Source organism: Carettochelys insculpta, chromosome 14 (assembly GCF_033958435.1).
Source record: "Carettochelys insculpta isolate YL-2023 chromosome 14, ASM3395843v1, whole genome shotgun sequence".
NCBI lineage: Eukaryota > Metazoa > Chordata > Testudines > Carettochelyidae > Carettochelys > Carettochelys insculpta.
In genome coordinates, this window is record NC_134150.1 from 43,337,991 (window position 1) to 43,361,111 (window position 23,121).

At 45.9% G+C, this 23,121-nt stretch overlaps 1 long non-coding RNA gene across 1 annotated transcript; it reads right to left on the bottom strand.

The window, feature by feature from the left end:
• Positions 1-2,237: 2,237 nt before the first annotated feature.
• LOC142020453 (uncharacterized) lies at positions 2,238-23,102 on the bottom strand. Its single transcript, XR_012647411.1, has 3 exons — positions 23,023-23,102; positions 9,432-9,529; positions 2,238-8,564 (listed from the first exon to the last, which is right to left on the bottom strand). It is a non-coding gene; the product is annotated as an uncharacterized LOC142020453 (long non-coding RNA).
• Between the last annotated feature and the right edge of the window lie 19 nt (positions 23,103-23,121).

Consider the following 23,121-nt stretch of genomic DNA (forward strand, 5'->3'; position numbering starts at 1 on the left):
GCAGAGGAACTGGATTCAATGACCTCTCAGGGTCCCTTCCAGTTCTGTCAGAAACATGTATCTTCCCATCTATAATTGGCACCATCTGAACTAGATTGTCACAGGGAACTGTGATTACCTAGCTATTTTGCATAGTTCTACTAAACTTCACTTGGTTTGGTCACAAAGTGAAGTGTTCAAGGATCAAATTAGTGATTCACACAAAGAAGTTATTTGCTACTAATATGAAAGCACAACCTCCTCTTCTGTACGAGCACTATTTTTTACTTCAGCAGCAAATGTAGCTCCTAGCAGGGCCCAGCTGTGCTAGTACAAACAAAGTTGAGATAGGAAACATCATGAAAGTCTCTGCCTAGGGGTTCCACACCAGGGAAAAGGCTGGGGACCACTGGTTTAAAACATTGTCTTTATGTTTATTTTGCATTTTTGATTGCTTTTTAAAAAGAGACTTGCCAGCTACCAAGTCTCCCATGAAAAGGGATATTCACAAATTTACCATTTTTCACAGCAGACTTACTGAGCCCTGACAAGCCCAGAGGCAAACTAAGCCCTGGTTGGGGAGGTAGATATGGAGGCAGAGGGATCCTGCCACCATATAGCTGGGGAAGAGCCTGAAGCCAGCACAGGGCTGAAGCCTACCCCCCACAGCCCCAGGAAGGTAAGTAATGCTCTGGCTGCCTGCTCCTCCAGCTTTTGAGTCTCTGGGGGCATGGAAGGGGCCAGGGGACAGCCACTGGTAGCAGCCCCAGAGGAGGGGCTGGTAGTTTGCCTGCTGCTCTCCCCCATCATTGCCCAGAAGGCTGTGGCTGCAAGAAGAGCCTCCTGTGGGCCACATTTTAGAAACCCTGCATTAAGTTCAGCTTAAAATACTACAGAAGCTGCCACAAGGACATTACTCATTTGTGAATGGGAGCCATTTACCAGGAGACATTCTGTGTTAAGATGCGATTCACACATTCCTCCAGATGACACTTGAAACTGAGGTCCAGCCCCCTGTGACCCTGCAGTGGTCCCACAGCAATTTTTTGCAACTTTGTTAATGCAGTTCCCTCTCTGTTGTGGCTGGATGCAATGGTCTTCCTTCCCCACAACTAATGGTTACAATGGCTGCTACATTCCCAACTGGAAGTGTCTGCATTTCACATGGCAAGAGAAGCTCTGGAGATGCATACATCAGGGTTTAGTCTTATTTTTTAAAGCTTTTCACAGGACACAACAGATCTTATATAAATGAAATAAAGAACATTGGATTTAATGTTCTTTACCTGGTGTGCTAATCATGTCTTTACTTTCCCCATTAGAATATTTTACTCTAGGTCTCCCAGCAGGTAAGAAGTGATGCATAAAAGTGCTGGGAATGGAGACCTTTCCCCCTGGAGTAGCCTTTCTCAGGAGGAGAGGCTGAAGAGAATGGTGCATGACCATCAGGTATGAAGTAAGCTTAGAATTCCTAGCCCTGCCTATACTGGCAGGCTCTGTTGTAGTGAATGGAATCGGAGTGCTGGCGCACAGCTAGTTCACAAGGGGAAGAAAAGTGCTTATCAGTTCCCAGTAACAGGTGTGATAAGCAGAGCAGCAATAAATACCTCTACTAGGTAGAACAGCCAGCCTCTCTCCCAATGCAGCCTCTTTCTCCAGCTGTCAGATGATGACACTTTTACCAACAGTGTTCTATAAGGAATTAATTTTTAGTGAAGACAAGAGGCAAAAGGACCAAAATATTTAATGTGGAACAGCTACAGCTCTGACTTGCCAGTTAGATTCATAGAGTTGAACGCAGAACATGTTCCACTAGTCCTAGCTGTTATCCCAAGGGTGAAGAGTAGAACTTCACAGTGGTGGCTCAGCTGTGGCCATCAGGGCAATATGTCGGGCTGACTCATGGAAAAGAAGATTGTGGCAAACAGCTGAAGATTCTGCCCAGGAACAGTCTCAGTCGCATTTGGCTGTGAGAGCCCCAAAGGAATTTCCTTGCTGAGCCTGTTCTGCAGTGAACTGAGAGCTCTGGCTGAAGCGTGACCTCTGGCACACTGGAGCCAAACTGCCACCAAGCAGAGTGGAAGCCAGGCGAGTCTCACAGCTCCCTATGGCAGAACCTGGCGGACTCACTGGAAGCGATGCGCTCACTCTTGCGTGACGAGAGGGTCCTTTGTGCAGCTCCACGACCTTTTTATCCATGGAATTTTCTCTCCAGAGGAACCCACGCACCTGCCATTCCTGTTGGAGGTAAGTGATGGGGACAGCTAACCTCTACATACCTGATCAGAGAGCTAGTAGGATAGAAGTATTCAGTTGGTGGAAAAAAATCATTTAAAAAAAAATTCCAGGTTATTTAATGACTAAGTGGCTGAATAGTTTTAGTGGCTTTATCCCATCCACGAGAAGCTGTGTGCTTGTGTATGTAGACAGGGGAGGCACCAGGGGCTGAGCTCCACTTCTGTGCAGCTATTTTAGAGACCTATAGGACGGAGTATGCTAAACATTTTTATTGCTTCTAAAGCAGCAAAAAGGAAGTCCCCTCCCAGATGTTTTAAAGGGAACATCTCTCTTCAAGATGGCAAAATTTAGTTAATAACTGGATCCAATTTGTAAAGTGTTTGAGAACATGATTAAGAAAACATTTTATTTTGGAATTTAAAAAAAAAAAGTTGCTTGACCTCTTAATTACAAGACAGTCAATTACTTCATATGGCAAATTGTTAAACTCACTAACTTTGGATTTTCTTTAATTAATGCAGGGGCTGTGATGTACTGTTCTAGGATTTATTACAACTGCTTTTTTCCAGGTGATTTTTAAAAGGACTCTAGCAATTAAGTCATCTGTTTCCCCTGAAATTCTGAACTTAAAGAGCAACTGGTTTGATCAGAAAGGTTTTAGTGTAACAAAATATGCTAAGATTTTTTCAAATCTTAGCCTAAGAAGATAAAATGAGGAAGCGAAAGAAGAAATGTTATGTATAGTGAAATACGTCTTAAGTGACTTTGGATGCATGGAAAAAGTTGCGTGCTTCATGGACGTGGCTTAATGAAGGGGGACAGAGGTGTACTCAGTATATTTGTGGATATTTTGACCTAGACATCCCCTTGTCTTAAAACGCTAAAGGGTAGTCCGTGCAAATTCCACTTGACTATGTCAAAAGTTAATATCTCCCCATTTCTAAAAAGAGACAGGTTTGGAGTATTAATTTGATTATCATGCTTACAAAGCAAAACCTCTAATAACCCAAAATGTAAATATGCATGTTAGTCTCATGTAGGTTAGTGCACCTTGAGACAATTAAATCATGTATTAAAGGCCAACTTTAAAAACTGTTGGAGCTGTACATTAAAAGAGGGAAAAAAGATACCATGGGGTCAAATGTTTCAAACTTAAAATTCCTAAAATTAGGCATTGGAATCAATCTTTAGCTACCTCAGGACAAGTGGCAACACCCACAACTCCCTCTGAAACTGACAGAAACACCTGGGAAAATAAAAATGGCAGATTTACATGCTAATTTTAAGCACCTTAATTTCAAAATGCAGATTTGTCTGTAAGGGTCACTTGTATATTCGCATCACAAGAGGTTTTGATGAGTCTGGAATAAAGAGATTAATGATGACAGCTGCCTAAAATATAGCTTTGAGAACTTCCAGTATTCAAATTTTGCAAAACTGAAATATACTGACTACTGCTAAAGAACAAACTTTGGGGGGGGGGGGTGAATTAGCATCTGAGCCAGTTAGTGGATCAGCTATCACACTGCTCCCCAGCTTTCTCCCAAAGCCCTTGAAAATAAAGGTAATGCATCTATGCCCTCCTCTGTGTGTGGTTTTATTTTAGAAGTTGATGGTGCAGTTTGGGCCCTTCCCTACTAAGATGGAGCTCCTTTGTAGCTGCACCAGAAAATAACTGATTGGGGGTCATAAAATATATCTCAGTATCTTTAGATTTAAAAAGCAAGACTGCCTCCTGTGAAAGACCAAATGAGCATAGCTGAGCCTTACCCATCCTGGGGGCCATATGGAACACTTAAGGCCATCAAGCTAATATGAAAAATAACATTAAGGGGCACTGGAGGGAACATTGTCCAATCCTCAGCTGAGACAAATGGAGGAACAGGTCACTACACAGTCCCAGTTAAAGGCAGGGCTGTCTTTAGGATTCTTGGGGCCCTATGCAGTACTCAAACTGATGCCCCTATGCCCACTGGTAGCCAGTGTGTGTGGGTTTGTGTGTTTAATTTTAAAGTTGTGATTTTATAATCTTCAGCAACACACTAATATTTTTAAAGCAAAAAATTATACTAAGGTCCTGTGAACTAACACAGTAAAACTGATAGCATGCACCTATTCGCTGGCTTCCTTACCACTCGAATGACTCTTTTGCAAGTTGTGTTCTACTAACAGGCCTGGTAGAAGCTTATTTCACTTCTAAATTAACTAGCTCATCTCTGGAGGGAGATTCACAAAGCAGCCACAGAATAGGGACAGACAGAGGCTTATGGGTGGACATTAAGATCTAGTGGTGCCCCAAAGGTTTAGGTACCCTAGTCAGCTGCATATTATGCATACGGGTAAGGATGACCCTGCTTACAGGATGTACACACATTACCACTGAGCTTTGGTTAGATTCTGAAGAGCATAGTCCACTGGCGCTGCACTTCCTCCTTAACCACTGAGCTGAGGTTATAAAAAGGTTATGCTGGGGCACTTTATATTCTGAGTGGTGGACCAGCCTGTGTCCTGCCATATTCTAGAAATGTTAATAAGATTAGAGCCTTCCAGTGGACCTCAGTTGACCACTATGACCAGTGTCCCCTGTAAGCTGAGCACATGGGCAAATGCCCAAGAGTCAAATGCTGCCCAGCTGATTAGCAGTGCACCCAGAGCTGGCAGCAGCCAGCAGCATGTTTCTTCTGGTGGTGCACATAAAATTTATTCTGCCCATAGATGGAAAAAAACCTAGAGGGAACACTGACCATGACTAGCACTTAAAAACTACACCTCCCTTATAGCCAAGGGAGGTGGGAGTAGGCTCTTGGACCTACAAAATGACTATAATGCTTTCATCGTGCCCTAGATGTCAAATTGGTTCCAGCATTCTAACACCCTTGTGCCAACCTAGGTGGAAACTGAATGGTTATTAATACCTCTTATTCCCTCTGTGGATCTGCTCCATTACTCATGTCTGACGAAGGAAAAATGAAAGGCCTAACACAGTAGTGGTCCTGCAAAGGGTCTGGGCATCCTAGTTATGAGGTAACAATTTCCATCTATGTGGTCATAGAAAAGCACCTAACTAGGGTAACCCAGGCTTGCAAATCAAGCGACAGGGAAATGATCATTGGTAAGAAGTCATCACCACCATATGGATTTCCCAGTTAGTTGGGATGAGGGCTTTGTCTCTTACGCTAAAGCAACAGTATGACTTGCCAAGCACTATTTACAACTAAATACTGATGTGTCAGTCTGGTACAGATGCCCCAAGAGTGGTAGAGGCCCAGGAGCTACTGAGAACCTTAAAAATGCTTCAGAAAGTCCCCAGACTTGTCTCTGTTCTGGATGCTTTATTACTCAAGAGTAATTCTATCGACCTGGAGTTCTTCGTAAAAATGTGGAGAGTTATGAAGACCCTTAGAAGATCTCAAATAGCAGCAGGTTACATGGTCTTACCCACAAATGCTCATGACCTAATAAATTAGTTAGGTGTTTAAGGTGTTACAGGACTTCTTGTTATTTATGTTACAAAATATACCTGTGGATCTTAAGCTATACCTGATACAGAAAAAAAGAAAAATATCTATTCAGCATGTCTTGGCTACCACAGAGATTATGGAACAAGTAGGCCTTGTTCTCTAATGCTTGTTGGTGTTGTAATAAAGAAAAAGGTACTTGGCTACATATGCTAGGGGACAGTCTAATAGTCACACAGCTAAGCAGAGACACAAGAGTGGACTTAGTGCTTCGCTTCTGCAACCACCCCTCAGGAAAAATACTCAAAGTTATGTACCTACTCTGGTTGTAGTACTTCCACAAGACTTTGGTACTTGAGGGCTGTAGTATGACACTGGAGGGGCAGTCTATTCTGGCCTATCTGAGGTAGTAGCAAAAGTATTACTTATTGACACAGACAACAATTATATTACTTTGGAGACATTTGGACCCTGTCTCTTGATACATTTGGATAGCGAATGGTGAAGCCTGACCTTGAGTTATTTGCATTCCACCTAGCCTCTCTGCTTTTTCCTTCCTTGTTCTTGCCACCTGCCTCCTGTTTCCCTATTTGTGTTCAGTTTTTAATTGCTATCCCCACTCTAACATGTTATAGCTGTGTAATGTTATTTGGTTTTGTATTTTCTGGCCTTACAGCTTTCACAAATTTTAAAGTTGTTTTGTTACATAAGTTTATTGGCTAGCCTGTGAAATTAGCAATATTTGGTAATAAGCTGTGAATCATGCATCTATTTGTATTTTTTGTTATGAAAATTAACAGAATTAAAAAGAGATTGTGTGCACCCAACTATTTGGTCCATTTTTTCCATTGCCAGATGTGGTTGTTTCTCTTTGCCTACAGCAATTTGTTTGTCATTTAAAAAAAAGTCTCCCTATATATTGAATAGTTAGCTAACTCATTAGTGTGAACTTGCAACATTACATAATTTTTTTTCTCCGAATGCAGGATCAAGCCTCCAAAGATTCTGACAAAAGTGTTGGATTAATAAGGGTGCATCACTCCCCTAGATGATCCGGGAGGCAACTGTACATGCCCTAAATCTCTGTTCTACAACTAGAAAGTCCATTCCCTGGATTAGTGTTTGATCCACAGGCCCTTCATGCCCCAATCTTAGACTGACAGCCTCAGATGGCTGTGGGCCTTCTTCAGAGTCTGAGTTCAGACATAGGATCAGTTCTGGAATAGTCTCCAGCCACTAAGGAGGAACAGAGAAAGGGCAAGTTTAGACTGTAAACTCTTTGTGGCAGGAACCTTCAGTATTCTGTGTTTGTGCAGCACTTTCTTGGATCCTGATCCCCTGAGTGTGGCCCCTAGATATTACCACAAGATACACAGGTTGAAGCTCTTTAGCCTGGCACCCTCAGGACCTGACTGGTGCTGAACTGGAGAATTTGCTGAATCATGGGAGGTCAACATTCTCTAGCAGCATTACCAATACTGTTTGCTGAGCTCTTATTACAGCAAAGAACAGTGACAACCAGGACTAGTGGCCATAAACAAACCTTATGGGATTGCCAAAACTTGGCTGCACTTATGACAACTAGACATTCAGCTAACTAAAATCATGCCAGACCACAGATGCTGCAAGACTAGAGGTGGTCAGCACCTGAGAATCACACTTAATTAGGATCAGTGGGGTAGCCATATTAGTCTGTATCTGCAAAGCAATATGAATTCCTGCGGCACCTCAGATAAATATCTCTTAGTCTATAAGATGACACTTGGATAGATCAGGTCCATGGCTTCAGTACCTCTTGTTCATTTCATCACCAAGACCACAGTAGCTTAGAGGAGAGAATCTTCCAGTGCCACTTACCAGAGCATATCCTTGTCTTTCTCGAGTACTGAAAAAACACCTATGTCTGTGTTGAGACTAGAGAGTCCATTGGTCCTAGAGAGCTTCACTGTGTTTGGCTACAGCAGTAGAGCTAACAATACCAAGATCTTCCATAATCAAGAAGTTGATGCCATACCATAAGACTATCAGAAGAAAGACTTTTTGGGTATGTCTACATGCCAAGTGGCTTGGACTCATGGGACTTGGGCTGCTGGGATGTTTAAATGCAGTGTAGATATCTGGGCTCACACTGTAGCACTGGTTCTTGGTCTGCAGCCCAAGCTAGAATGCCTACATCACACGTAAACAGCTCTGCAGCCCCGTGCCCTCTGGGCCCATGTCAGCTGGCATGAGCCAGCCACGGGTGTCCAAGTGCAGGGTAGACATACTATTTGAGACAGCCTCAAAACAACTCAGGTGCATATACAACTGGTTCTGAAAGATCTCTGGATCTGAAAATTAAGAGGACTGATTTGGTTCTCATGGCTTCTTTTAGCAGTGTTGAGTTCCAAGTCACTGGATTCTTTTCGGTTCCAGTTTTAATCCTTAGCTAAAACTCTCAAGGCTTTGAAAGTCCACTGATAGAAGGATGTAGCTGAAGGAGAAGACAATGCCAGATCCTGCACATCAGCCTTACTGAATCTGTCCAAGTCTGATCTGGTCTCCACAAGTCTGACTTTGAAATCTGGACCTTCCTCAGATTCAAAGAGAAGGTTAACAGTGGTGGCACCACCTTCCTGAGGCCAGGCCTATGTTAGCAAATTACATCAGCATGACTGAATCACTCAGGATGTGCAAACTCCACACTCTCAAGTGAGGCAGTAAAACTGACCTGACCCCCCAATCTCCCAAAGACATAGCTACTGCCACTCAAAGGTGAAGCTGCCTCTCACTTCAGTGGCAGTGTTTTGAGGGTAGACTTGCTCAAAAACAGTCCTCAGATCAGATTGACAAAACCTTGGCTATGAGGAAAAGAGCCTTCCTCAGTTCCGCAATTTGCTCCATTGTCACCTGAGAAGGGGAGAAGAGCAGAGGAAAGTGTTAGTTTTTCTCCTGAGCCTTTTACGTTGCCTCATCCTAAGACTCCTATGGATAGATCCTTCTTGTCTTTTATTCGTCTTCACTCCAGGGTTCCACTACTGTCACCAGTGAGATCCATAGTGAATCTGAGATCAGATCCTTTCATGGAGGATGATGGAGGAATAATCAGAGACCTGATTTGTACTGAATTATGCCTCATTCTTTTGCTCCTCCTATGGGTGTATTTCCAGATATCCACTACTGGAGAGACTAGTGGCTCTTTTCTTCAAGTCCCCCCTGGGGCTCCACCACCACCTCTGATCCCATACTGGTGAAGTTGCATCCACTAACATTCTGGTGACTCAACAGCTCTCAGATTCAGTTTTTCTGTTGGCAGCTCAGATAGCAGAAAACAAGAGGCTTTCTGAAGCAGATAAAGAGATCATTCTTCTTTTTGAGCAGGATTAAATGGATACAGATTATGGTCCAGATTTATCATCTGATGAGTTTATGGATGTAATTTCTGTATTCTCCCACTCAAAACACTTTGCAGTTCCATGACATTTTGGATCTCACAGTACCAACATTAAAGTTAAAATGTAAGAGACTGGATCAGAACCAGAGCAGGCACACACTTAATCTGAGGGGGCATGTTAATGAGGCAGTTTGGAAGATGCTAATGAAGCACTAACATGAATATGCAGTGTCTCATTAGCATAATGGCAGCCATGCACTATTCAAAAGTGCTGCTTTTGGAACACATGCTGCCTGTGCAGATGGGGCCTTTTGAAAGGACACCCCCAACTTCGAAAGCTGCTTCTTCCAATTTGATTTTAGTCTCAGGGAAGGAGTACTTACAGTAGATCTTCCTGGATTTGCTGACCAAGACTCAAGCTCATAGTTCCACGTTTCTCCTGGAAGGGTTGCCGATATCCTCTGCCCCTCAGTATTAGGAACTGGAAAAGTGAATAAAAACTAAGATCAATTATGCTAATAAAAATGAGGTACTAATACGCAAGGTTGAATGTAAGTAAAATGCAATTTTGAGCTTTCTAGGGTCTGCTGAATCAGGCATCCCAAAAGGCCCACAGCCACCAGGCTGTATATGTTTCAGGATAGTTTTGTTTGTTGTTTCTGCCTATGCAGGGTCCACAGACCTAGCTGTTGAGCTTATGATTTGTAAAATTCCTCTCAGAAACATCACATGCCCCAAATGTGCAAGGGTACCAGTGGGGGAATATTCGTTATGTGGTTTAGCACCTCATTAGATAGTGGAAATATCCACTTAGAAAATAGGTGTGTATTTTTAAAGAAAAGAACCAAAATTACTAAATTCTGCTGTAGAACAGGTGTTTCTTTTACTGACATACAACCCTAAAATTTTAAATAGAAGTCTCAAAAATATCTGCCAATATCATTAAGGAATACAATTGCACTACTACTTTCACAGCTTCTTGTACCAGAGGATCTCAGCACTTTAGAAACACTAAACATCTTGACACTCTGATGAATTACTGAGGGAAGGGAAGAATTGAGCACAGCAATGTGAAACAGTTTTCCCCAAGGTCACATGGTCAGACTGACTGAACAGGAGCAAGAACCTAGCAGGTTGACTCTTAGCCTTGCTTTAAATCAATAGATGGTAACATGTAGAAACTGAAATCCAAGCTTCCAGAAAAGAGAAGCACATCTCTCTCCTACATTTGCGTGTGCAGCTATCCACAAACACACACACCACAATTTGCCTATAATTAATTACATCAACTGCATGTACATACATTAAGTATGCAATTGAGCACATGTGTGTAGAATACCATATGTAGCTTTCTGAAAACTGTGAGCCTGAGTTTTAATTCCCAGCTGTTTGGCTTAGAGGGGGCCAAAATATAGCTCACTGGAATCAGTCAGATGGGTTTCATTTGTCTTCGTGGCCTCTGTAGGTTACCGGTACAATCATACAATTCTCCATCTTGATTCAGGTGAGTGCAAGTTGCCTGTACAGTAAGTCCGAGATATGCACAGCCAAATTGTGCATCTCAGTTTAATGTGACAGCTGGTCTTGTGAGGGGTGGGACACTGAGTCAGGCAGCTGTCCCTGACAGGAGTGGGGAAACCGCTCCTGTCGGGGTAGCGGCCTGACTCTTGCCGCTCCCGACAGGAGCGGGAAACTCATCCTGTCAGGAGTAGCAACCACAAGTCAGGCTGCTGTCCCGACAGGACTGGTTTCCCAGTTCCTGGAGTGGTGGGGAGCTGGGAACCAGGTGGCCGCCTGGCTCTTGGCTCCCCTCTGCTTGCAGAGCTGGGAAACTGATGAGGGCAGTAGTCTTGGTCAGTTTCCTGGCTCCTGCAAGCCCTGGGAACAGGAAACCAGGCGACCGCCTGGTTCCTATCTACCCTTGACTTGCGCAAAAATTTGAGTTACGTGGGCATTGCAAGAACGCAACGCCCGTGTAACATCAGGGTCTACTGTATGTAGTAGATGGTCCACATTTAGCTAGTCAGACATTATCCAGAGTTTCCTTACCAGATTGTCCTTCTAATGTTAGACTTGGGTCTTCTGTGGAAAAGTTATCAGGATACTTGCTTTTTCTCTGTTTATTGAGCAATGCAACCCATTTAAAGTTTAGGACTGTAACAGGTTATTCATAATTTTAATGATAATGCCTGGTTCTACTCCTAAAACCAAACAAAACCAAAACTAACATTGAATCACAACCCAGTTGATTATCTGGTTCCCCATGGCACATGCTGGGATATAAAGAGATTATAATGTAATGACAATGCTAAAGAAACACCTATTTTAAACACTGAACTGTAATCCTGATGCTTTGCAACAAACTGGTTGATGGCCATGCCGTGTGTTCACTGCTGGCTGTTCTCAAGGGACGCTACTGGGAGAAAGTACTATGAAACAAGTTTCCTGCTAACCTTAGCAACTCTGCAAATCAGGAAGTGGTGACCTAGGAGCGAGATAGCTGATGACAGAGCCCAATTGTTTTCTGACAGGCTTTACAAAACACATTTGGAAAATACATATTCTCAGAAATTGCTAATGTTAACATATGCGTGCACTTACTGATTTCCACACAGGATCCTAGTTTAGTGTCCCTCCCAATCACACCTGCTGTTATCCCACTTAATATGTGTGTTTAATTATAATGAACTGAGAAAATATTACACTAAATACCTAGACAGTCCAATTTTTGGTTTCTGAGTTCAGGTGCATTTTGGGTTGACAGATGATTGGACTTACTGGTGTAAAACTGTGCAAGAAAAGTACCCTAAATGATACTCAAACCAAAAATCTGACTACCGTGGGGCAGAGGGAGGTGCCAGCTCTCATTAGCATGCAAAAGCCCCTGGTCAGCTGGGGCCACCAGGCAGGGTCCTTAAGATTATTCACTGAATGATATGTATGGAAGGGAGAGAAACGAGTGATGGAATTTGTAGGTAAGAGGCAGAGAAGGGATCAAGGTCTTGAGTAAGAGGTGGAACAGGAGTAAGCTCTTGGGGGAAAAAGGTAGAGTAGAGGCAGAGCCTTGAGGAAAGAGGCAAAGGGGACCAGAACTTGGGGAGAAGAGGCAGAGCTGGGATGGATGATGAGTTAGGGGTGGGGCCTCTGGGTCCAGTTACCAGTAGTTAGAAAGATGGTAACCATAGAAGACTATTCTGCCTACAGATCTCATTGTTAGTAAACTATGCCTGAAAGCATTCCTTTTGGCTCAGTTTCCTTCCCTTATATCTCTAGTTAGCTGGGTCTATGCTAGCCCCTTCCTTTCGGAAGGGGCATGGTAATGAGCAAGGTCGAAATATGCTATTGAGGTTCTCCAAGAATATGCAGCACCTCATTAGCATAATGAAGACCATGACAATTCTAAAGTGCCATTTTCAAATTGTGCACCACTTGTGTAGAGGGGGGCCTTTCGAAAGGACACCCCCAGTCTTCAAAAGCCCCTAATTCCTATTTGATTTTAGGAATAAGGGGCTTTCGAAGACTATGGGGTCCTTTCAAAAGGCCCCCCATCTATACGGGCGGTGCGTGATTCAGAAGTGGTGCTTTAGAATTGCTGCAGCTGCTATTACACTAATGAGGCACTGCATATTCCTGGAAGCACCTCATTAACATATTCCAGCCTTGCTCATTACCATGCGATGTGGGGGTATACACTTAACTTATGTCTCACAAGACCATCCTATATGATTCCTTTCCTTCCTTGGTGTTTCTGCCCTTCAAACATCAAGAGTTCTCAGACTATTGTCTGAAAAGCCTTTCTTGGTAGTCAGCAGAATTCACCACTTGGAAACAACCAGTGGAGAAAGTGACTTAGTTGCTCTCCAACTTTTTCCTGTTCTCTTACTTACAAAGATACCTGCAGCACAAAAATATTGGAGAACCTGTAACTTATGATATTTACATGAGGTATGTCTACACTATGAGCTAGGGGTGTGATTTCCACTACTGTATGCATATTTGCACTAGCTCTCATTGAGAATTCACACTAAAATAGAAGAATAGCCAGGCAGAGGCAGAATAGCTTAGCTGCTTCAAATACATATCTGTTGGGACCCTCTGGGTATAGTACTTAAAGCAGCCAGCTGAAGCTGCCATTCCATGTGATGCCACACTACACTACTATTTCTAGGGTGCTTGCTTGGTGAGAGCTAGTATGTACATCAGCTGGGAACCACTCCCCTAGCTTCCAGTGTAGATTTAGCATTAGTAACCAGTTTAAAAGAATGCAATAAGCATAGCTTGTCAATCTTCTCACACTGTAGTGCTTCCACTTTTTATCTCTGAATTCCTTTCAGATTGTTAAATCTTTCTAGCAGTAAGGGTGATCAGAATGAAATGCAATATTTCAGAGCCTTAGAGAACCAAAAGATTTTCATCCCTGCAGTTAGCAGCCCCCACCTCCCAACCTGGATGGAAAATGGAAATTTTGGTTATGTTCATATGGGGATGGCGGGGGAAGAGAGCCACCCTTTTAGCATGTGTAAGAGGGTAAGTTTGTAGAGTGTAAAACATGTTATTGGTATTCATATGGGAATACACACACACAAAAACAGTAACAGATTTCAACATTTTTAATGAGATGGATAAACATGAGACCCAGCAGTCAATTGTGCTGCTCCCCCACTTTGGAAACTTCACCCCCCCGAGGCCCCCCCCCCCCGCCACTTTGCTCACCCCTGCCCTAGACTAACAAAGAACTGTTTCCAGCTTCAAGATCCTCCAGCACGCCCAGGCTAGTGTTCAGAACTCAGAGCCCCAGGAGAGTTCATATGTGGGTAGGGTAAATGCAAGTTAGAGAAGTTTAATTCACTACTGTAAACTGTGTGTGTTAATTGATTTATTCAACTCCCCCAAGTAGTAGTAGCAGCATCCTTTAGTCTACGTAGACTATGGATCGCGCCCTTCGTAGTTCCATTTGGGATCATCCTTTCCAGCATCGAATGTGAAGGCCCACACAAGAGTGACAGTCCTTGCTGCATCTGTTGCATGTGTAATGGGTTTCTGGCAGGTCCTTACTGTGCTTTCTATGGGCTCGCTTCTCCTCTGCTGTCTGATCCTCATCTTGCCCTTCTGAAGGCCCTTGTGTAGTTCCTACCTCCATCTGCTGTGATCGTCTGCCAGCTCCTCCCAGCTGTCTGGCTTGATGTCTACCTCCCTGACGTCCCTCTTGCAAACATCTTTGTAGCACAACTGGGGGCATCCGGGAGGTCTTTTGCCAGAGGCTAGCTCACCATACAGGATGTCTTTTGGGATCCTTCCATCGTTCATCCTGTGGACGTGGCCAAGCCAGGGGAGCCGCCGCTGCCTGAGGAGGGTGTGCATGGTTGGGATTCCAGCTTGCTCAAGGACGGCGGTGTTGGACACTCTGTCCCTCCACGATATTCCAAGGATGTGCCTGAGGCAGTGCAAGTGGAAGACAGATGTTCAGCCTCTTTTCCTGGTGGGCGTACAGGGTTCAAGACTCGCTGCTGTAAAGGAGGGTGCTGAGGATGCAGGCTCTGTAGACTTGCATTTTGGTGTGAGTCTACAGCTTGTTGTTATTCCACACTCTCTTGCTGAGTCTGGACAGAGTTGTGGCTGCTTTTCGAATCCTCCTATTTAGCTCAGACTCCAACGACAGGGTGTCAGCGATGGTGGACCCGAGGTAAAAGAACTCATGGACGACCTCTAACGAATAGTTGTCAGTGCTGATTGATGGAGGGTCAGCAACGTCCTGAGCAAGTACGTTTGTCTTCTTTAGGTGGATGGAAAGCCCGAAGTCCTTGCATGCTTTGGAGAACTGATCCAGCAGTTTCTGAAGCTGGTCTTCTGTGTGTGACATGACAGCAGCGTCATCTGCGAACAGCAAATCTCTGATGAGGACTTCCCGCACCTTGGATTTAGCTTTCAGCCTTGCAAGGTTAAACAGTTTCCCATCAGATCTTGTGTGCAAAAAGATGCCCTCTGTTGAAGATCCAAAGGCATGCTTCAGGAGGAGCGCGAACAAGATCTCATCCTTCTTTGACGCTGCTCCTGATGCTGAAAACGTCTGATAACGTGCCATGATATTGGATAGTTCCTCTCATGTCTTCGTGGAATGACTGGATCATCTTGAGTAACCGTGGAGGACAGCCTATCTTGTGGAGCAGTTTGAACAGTCCATCCCTGCTGACCAAGTCGAAGGCCTTGGTCAAGTCGATGAAGGCTATGTAGAGTGGCTTTCTCTGCTCCCTGCACTTCTCCTGGAGCTGCCTTAGAGAGAAGACCATGTCAACGGTAGACCTCTCTGCGCGGAATCCGCACTGCGATTCGGGGTACACCCTCTCAGCAATCTTCTGGAGTCTGCCGAGGATGACGCGAGCGAACAGTTTACCAGTGAAGCTTAGGAAGGAGATTCCACGGTAATTGTTGCAGTCGCTTCCGTCTCCTTTGTTCTTATACAAGGTTACGACGTTAGCGTCGCGCATGTCCTGTGGAACCTCACCCTCTCTCCAGCACAGGCACAGTAGCTCGTGTGGGGGTTCCAGGAGAGTGTCTGTGGCACACTTGATTACCTCTGGTGGTATACCATCCTGGCCTGGGGCCTTTCCTGCTGCAGTGCTATTGATGGCTTTCTTCAGTTCATCCACAGTTGGTTCCTGGTCCAGTTCATCCATTACTGGTAGGAGCTCGATGGCAGCAAGAGCTGTATCAGCCACAATGTTCTCATGCGAGTTCAGCTCGGAGTAGTGCTCGACCCAGCACTCCATCTGTTTGGCTTTGTTAGTGATGACTTCATCAGATTTGGATTTCAGGAGGTGCCATCTTGTTCTGGGTGGGTTCTAATGCCTTCCTCATACCCTCGTACATTCCCCTGAGATTACCAAAGTCAGCACTGGCCTGGATGCTGCTGCATAGCTCGAGCCAGTAGTTGTTGGCACAGCACCTGGCTGTCTGCTGTACTGTTTTTCTGGCTGCTCTGAGTGCTTGCAGGGTACTCTGTCTCGGCGAGCATTTGTACACCAGGAGTGCAGCGCGCTTCTTTTCGATGGCTGGAATCATCTCATCGGAGTTAGCTTTGGACCAGTCGTTTGTGTTTCTGGCTCTTCTTCCAAACACCGACAAGGCCATGTTGTAAGTTGTATCCCTCAGATGCTGCCATCTGGATGTCACATCGGCACCCCCAGGGCTGCTGCGCAGATTCTCCTCGAGGGTCTCTCTGAACTTTTCGGCTCTCCGAGTTTGCCATCTTTCTGGCATCAATGCGGGGCCTTCCAGTTTGTTTAGAGTGGTACAGCTTCTTGTGAATCACCTTGAGTTTGGAGCAAACTAGTGAGTGATCTGTATCGCAGTCGGCACTATGATAGCTGCGTGTCAGGACGTTTGAGGTTATCAAGTCTAGCGATGACTACGTCGAGTTGATGCCAGTGTTTCGAGTGTGGGTGTCTCCATGACACTCTGTGCTGTGGCTTGGTTTGGAAAAGTGTGTTTGTGATGCAGATTGTGGTACGTGCAAAGTTAGAGAAGACACTGTCCATTTTCATTCATTTTTCCCCACACCAAAGTGGCCTAAGCAGGAAGGCCATGAGTCACAATTGGCTCCAACTCTCGCACTGAAGTCACCCAAAATGTACAGTTGTTCGTGAGCAGGTATTTGTGCTATGGCAGCGCTAAGCACATCATAGAACTTGTCTTTTACTTCCAGTGTGGCATACAGGGTCGGAGCGTAAGCGCTGATCAGGTGGACAGGACCAGCGCAAGTTTGAAGTATGACCTGAAGGAGTCTTTCTGATCTGCCCATGACTAATTCCACCATTTGTAGAAGGGTGTTTCTGATGGCAAAGCCAACACCATGCTCCCTGGGTTCTTCTTGGGCTTTACCCTGCCAGAAAAAGGTGTAGTCTTTTTCCTTTAGGCATCCTGAATCTGCGAGTCACATCTCTTGCAGAGCAGCAATGTCAGCTTGGAGCCTCTTCAGTTTCTCATTGATGACAGTGGTCTTTTGGGTGTGGCTGATATCCTGAAGATCTTCAGACCAGTCAGCACGGTCCACACATTCCAGCAAGCAAGCTTAAACTTTAACTTTGATGGTTTCCTTTTCTTGTTGATTTTCTTATTGGTTTGCCTGGTGCTCAAATTTCAGTCACTTGTCAGGTTTGGGAACCTTAAGCCTCATGCACCCAGTGAGGCAGGTGAACTGTGGCAGGACAGTACCCTTCTGGCTGGGGGCTGCCCAGCTTGAGGCAGGCGGTGACTGTCCAGTGAGATGCAACGATCTTTCCCACCGTTGAAGGCAACCCCTGGCGCTCGTTCTCTACGCCAATCAAGCAAGAGCTTATTACCCGTTCCTGTTACCTCCCGTGTTGGTTCAACACTTAAGCGATGCTGGAGTACCTCTCCAGGCGCGAGCCTGGGCAATTTTTTGGGACCCTGGGCTGCCCAGATGCCAGTGTTCCCCTCTCGACTTCACTGATGTAGTCCAAAGGAGAGGATCAGTCTACGTCTGGTACCAGCTCAGCTGCAGGAGTTGCCGGGTCAATGCCAGACGTTGGCACAGAACCGCCTTAGGACTCCCCTCCGGATTTTCTGTCAGGGTTTACTCCCTTAGCCTTGCTCCTTCCCAGGATAACCCACAAGGCAGTGGGGCATGGAGAATGTGGGTAACAATCCCACTACCTCTTGCACCTCTCTGGCATCATGTGTCCCCAAAGCTCCCCATGACCTGACAGCCTTCTCACCTCCCCAGGACCCTCCTCCCCACCCCTCTGCTTCCCATCAGCTACCATCACTCCCAGATCCCCACCCCCTCCCTGCCCCCTTGTCCCCCATCCACTCCCATGTCCCCCCCCCCCCCCCATCAGCTCTCATCACCCCCAGGTTCCCCTTCCCCTGGCCTCTCCGCACCTGGCCACATGCTGCTGCAGCCCCACGTCCTCCAGGAAGGTGCTGATCTCGTGGCCCAGCCACGCCCTGGGTCCCTGCCAAAGCTACCAACTCTTCTGCTGGATGCGGCTGCCCCAGGAGCCCCACGGAGCTGCTGCGAGATGCGCATGCAGGGATCGCAGGACTGGGACTGGAAGCCCAGGCAATCTGAGCTGGGCATGCCACTACCAGCCTCCGTGAGTGCTGCCGTCCACACAGCTGTACCACATGCCCCCAAACCACATGCCCACCACCGACACCCCTTGGTCTCACCCCCCAACAATTCCCCAAGGCCACTTGTGTCCCACTGCCCATGCTGCACCCTGGGGGTGATAGGTCCCTCAGCTCCAGCCAGCAGTTGGGAACACTGCTGCCGCAACCATCTTGCTGCCCCTTACCCCAGTAGAAGTAACTAGCTCTCTCTAAGCTCCCCCTCTAAACTCCTCTCTCAAAACTCCCTCCTGTTAGCAACCACCCTGTTTGCAAGTGCCTGCTTGCAAGCTCCAACCCCCCCTACTGATTTAAGTTAGTGGTGACATTTAATCTTCATCTTTTATAGTGCTTTCTTAAATTAACTAAAGATTTGTTAACTCCAATCTAAGTGTATGTTTGTTAGAACTGGTATTTCTGAGTTAAACACATTACACCAATCAGTTTAGGTTTATTCCTGGAGGCTCCCCAAGACACACCAGAGTCTGCACTGGCTCTGGCTGGGTAGAGCCAATTTTAATTTCCTTTACAAGTAAATGGAGTGCTGCAGGAGGGTGGATAGAGGACTCCCTTCTATCCAGCATCAGTACTGGCATATTCAGCATCTCCTTTACTGTCAATGACTCAGTCACCCAGGTGAGTGCTGCTGGCTCCTGAGTAACCCAGGGAGGAAAGAGGGGAGTGGGACTACACAATATTCATAAAGTCCATATTATTTATTTTTCTACTAGTTATTTGTTTAAAGATTTTGAAAAGTAAATCAGTAGCTCAGCCATTAGACACTTGCTCATTAAAATTCCTTTTCCAAAATATTTGTATTTTTAAATTTCTTTACTTAGGTCTTGTCTACACTTAAAGCAGCATGCATGTAGCTACACACAGCAGTGAAAGGCAGTCTGTGTCCACATGGTGGTGTATGCCTACCCATAGCTGCGAAAGGCTCCAGCAACAGGGAAAGCTCCAGCAAGTCCCACTGCTTTTTCTCAGCCAGAGTCTTTCACTGTGGCAGGAAAAGAGTCCTGCAACCAGGAAGCAGCAGAAAAATAGCAGAGAAATGGGAGGCATTCCTTTGGCACGTGGCAAGCTAAGGTATATATCCTGGAGTTCTGCTATTTCTTTACTCATCTCAGTAGTGGTGGTCTTCATGATTAGCTAGCACAGATATAAATAGTAGGGCAGTGTCTGTGCTCAATATACTGCCATTAGTGTGGCCAGACCTATGAACAAGTTCAGTGGCATTTTTGTTTTGCTGCTCTTACCTTTCTTCCATTGCTTTGAAATGTTGTATGATATAGCCTTAAGAGGGCAAGAGCAAGGCCAGGCAGGGCAGGAGTTAAACAGGGGCTGTTGGCCCAATCAGCCCAACATTGGTTCACCTGCAAAGTGTCTGGCCTGGAGGAGTATAAAGAGAGGGAAGCCAGTCCAGCTGAGTGCTGACCAGCCAAGAGGCAGGAGCTGGCTCTGAGGCAGCAGGCCCCAAGCCAGAGCTGCCACCTGGTTGGTTGCAGCTCAGGACCCTCCCCCAGGCACTGAGGGGAGACCCCCCTGCCAGGGAACCCCTTTCCTGCTGGAGGGGGAACTAGATTCTCAGGGCCACACCCCAAACTTAACCCACAGACTTTCAGGTGGGGCTGAAGACCCACACAACAGGCCCTGGCTACCCAGCCCCAGGTGGGAACCACTCACAAATCTTATTTCCTTCTCCAGATCCAATGCAAGTTCTCATCTCTTCGGACTAGTGCCTAGAGCTTTCATGCTCATTGCCTCTTTTTTCCTCAGATCACTTGTTCATTACAGGAACTGTAATGTCAATTGAGATGTCCTGAAATTTCTCAGCCTCTGTTCACATTAATACTTTACATCACCTATTGTACCTTGTAAACTCCCTAATGTCTTTTCTTGAAGTCCATACTTTTTTCTGAACTGAATTTTCTAGCCCGCTAAACAGCCTTCAGTGTTTAATACACATACACTTTTGTCACTAGTTCCAGCATTTCCCTGTTACTTTCTCAATAGTTTTTCTCCCTCTTTACAGAAAACTTATTCAATAGGAGTTTGCATCTGCCTGGATATTGTATAATAAAGTTTTTCACCATAGAAAACTTGGGAGTTCTAGTTTTAATTAAATTTGTAGTTCCACAGACTTCTGGGTAGTTGCTTATGCTACCCTGGGGTTTCTTCTATGCCTTGAGAAGCGAATAAATTTTTCGCTAAATCTTTGCTCATCTTACTGCTCTTTCACAGATGCCAATTACAGTGTTGTTCCACCAATCCAATTCTCATATCTTTTCTGTAAGTAAGTGATGCTCTTAGCTGCTTCTTAAGTTCAAATATGAGAAAACACAGGAAAGTAATTTTAAAATCTGTGCTAAGTTTTCCTTATTTTGATATTATTTAGAAAGTAAATTTGTCTTTGTAAAACACTTTCAGATCCTCAGACAAGAAATATGGTTCTTTGCCAGACATAGAGCAGTTTTTTTCCCCCCTTCACTTGGTGCTGCCCCCCCGCAGTTTCCTGAATTGACTGATAGGTAGGACATTATGGTTGTGAAAACATCCCAACAGTTTTGGGATATCATCTAGGCTATGTTCTCTGTGAAGGAGCTGAACACTCTGGCTTCCCTTTAGACAGCAGTCAGAGAAGCTTATTTTTAAAAGGGCTCAATAGCAAAAAACAAGCTTCAGAGAAGCTTATTTTAAAAAAGGTTCAATAGCAAAAACAAGCTGCTGAGTTGCCCCATCCCCTTTTTCAGTTTTTTTTTCTTCGAGAGGTCAGCCTTTTTCTTGCATTCCCTGCCCCCCCAGTAGGAAAGATGTCTCTTACTCACTCCTATACTAGAAACTATAATGATATCATTTATTTGTGATATAAGACACCAATTGGTTGTATTTAGCAGGACCAAAAATGATATCCATATAAAGAATGAAAACTCTGAAGTGGTTTAAAAAAAAATTGGCACCTTTGGAGCATTTTCCCCTCACTGAGCAGCTGTTTAATATGAGTCCTGAGCCTGACTGTCACTAGACCAAATTCAGTAGTTCAAGGGATGGAGGCCTGCAACACCTGGCTGGGTCTAGACTAGCCCCCAATTTCAAAGTGCCCACGCTACTCCAAAGTCCCTTTACTCCTCAAAATTTTTCACCAACACTTTGAAGTACCTTTAGCTGACTCGCGGCCACACACAAGCCATCATTTTGAAGTTTCACACTTTGCAGTTGCCCCGGGGGAGATTTTGCCTATTGAAGTGCTACATATGCACTGCAGAACTTCATTAGTAATCTGCCAACACCTTAATTACCATGCCCCCTTTGAAGCTTGGGGGCTAGTCTGGACACAGCCCCTGTTTAATTAAGGAAAAAATGAATAGCATGTAAGCTGATAAACAGTGCTATGACAGACTGTGGTACGTGCACTGGCATTCATGGAGCGAGAATGTGCAGAACAACTGATACTAGACTGACTAAGCACAAAAATATTAAGGTGAATATTAACGTCTCCATTCTAACTTAAGTTTCGTCAACCCTTCCATACTTCATAGGGAAACCAGTCAATGAAAGTTTTAATTATTACAGGCAGCCAGACTAGAAGTGAGACAGAACAAATTTCAAACTCAAAAAAAGGTAGTATTTGTCTACAGCTCTGGAATGGGTTTCCTCCTTCAGTCAGCTTTGAGTTATTCTTGTTCGTCACATTCTTTGCGGGGGGGGGGGGGGGGGGGGGGGGAAGAAAATGCAGCTTTTATGGTCTCTATCTGAAGGGGGAGATGCTACAGCACAGGAAAAGGAACAACTATCCCTGCAACCTTAACTGCAGGAGTTGTCTAACTCTCTCTCACCTTTGCATGATGACAGCTAGCATCCCCACCTTGTTCTGCTTTTAGCCCTTTCTTTCACCCCCATCACTGATGGTTCAGTCAGTGTGGTCAAATGTGCAGCATAAAGGGTCCTTACTTCAGCAGAGGCCATCTGACTAGCGTTCTGGAGAGCAGCTGCACAGGATGTCAGAGGAGAGGAGCTGCTTCATGCTGGTCAGGCTATACTGATAGCATGAACACAGGTACTGGAAAGTGTTCCCTCTAATTTTCTCCATCCAGTGACAGAAAAAAAATTTGTTAGGCGTGACAGGCTTGTGTAGATGTGCACCACTAACAGACATACATGGGTGCGGCTGTGCGCGCCAGGGGAATCGTTGCATCTCCTCCTTCACTGCTGTCTGCTTGAGCCGCAAGGCGAGGGAGATCTCAGTTAGATGGAGGCTTCCAGTTTATCGCTCAGCGCCCCCTTGGTCTGGCGCAAGGGCCAGCAGCCCCCAGCACGGGTGGCAAGAGCGGCACAGGTGCTGATCTGCATCACTGTATGAGGTGCGTGGGCAGCAGGGGCCCCACAGCTTGCTCAAAGCCCGGCCCTGTGCCCTGACCTAAGCCCAGCTGATGCCACCTCCGCGGTGAAGGCCTGCGCCGCCACTGGGTCACCAAGGAAGCGGCTGTAGCTAGGCCCGTGAGTGACGGGATAGCGTATCGGCGGCGGCGGGCAGTACAGAGGTCAAAGGTGACATTTCGGCGCTCGCCTCGGAAAGGTTGCTGCCCCCTCTTGTGGCGCGTCCTCTACCCTCCGCCCGTTCCCCCCACTGCGCCTGGCCGCTCCCGCCCCTCCCCACGCTGAATGACCCCACCCGCGGCGTGGCGCGCGCCGGCCCCCCAGCAGCGGCCGAGGAGGCTGTTCTGGACGCTTCGCCCGTCGCTGTTCCCGCCTCGGCTCAGGCTGTTCTGTGTTCCTCCCGCCGTTCAGGCATCCAGCCCCTGGGTCGCTAGGACAGCCCGAAACCGCGCATGCGCAGAAACTCACTCGCGGGCGGCCCGGTGTCTACGCACGGAATGCCTCGCCACAGGTCCCACCGGAAAGCACATGGTCAGACTACGCATGTGCAGAATATCTGCCCTGAGG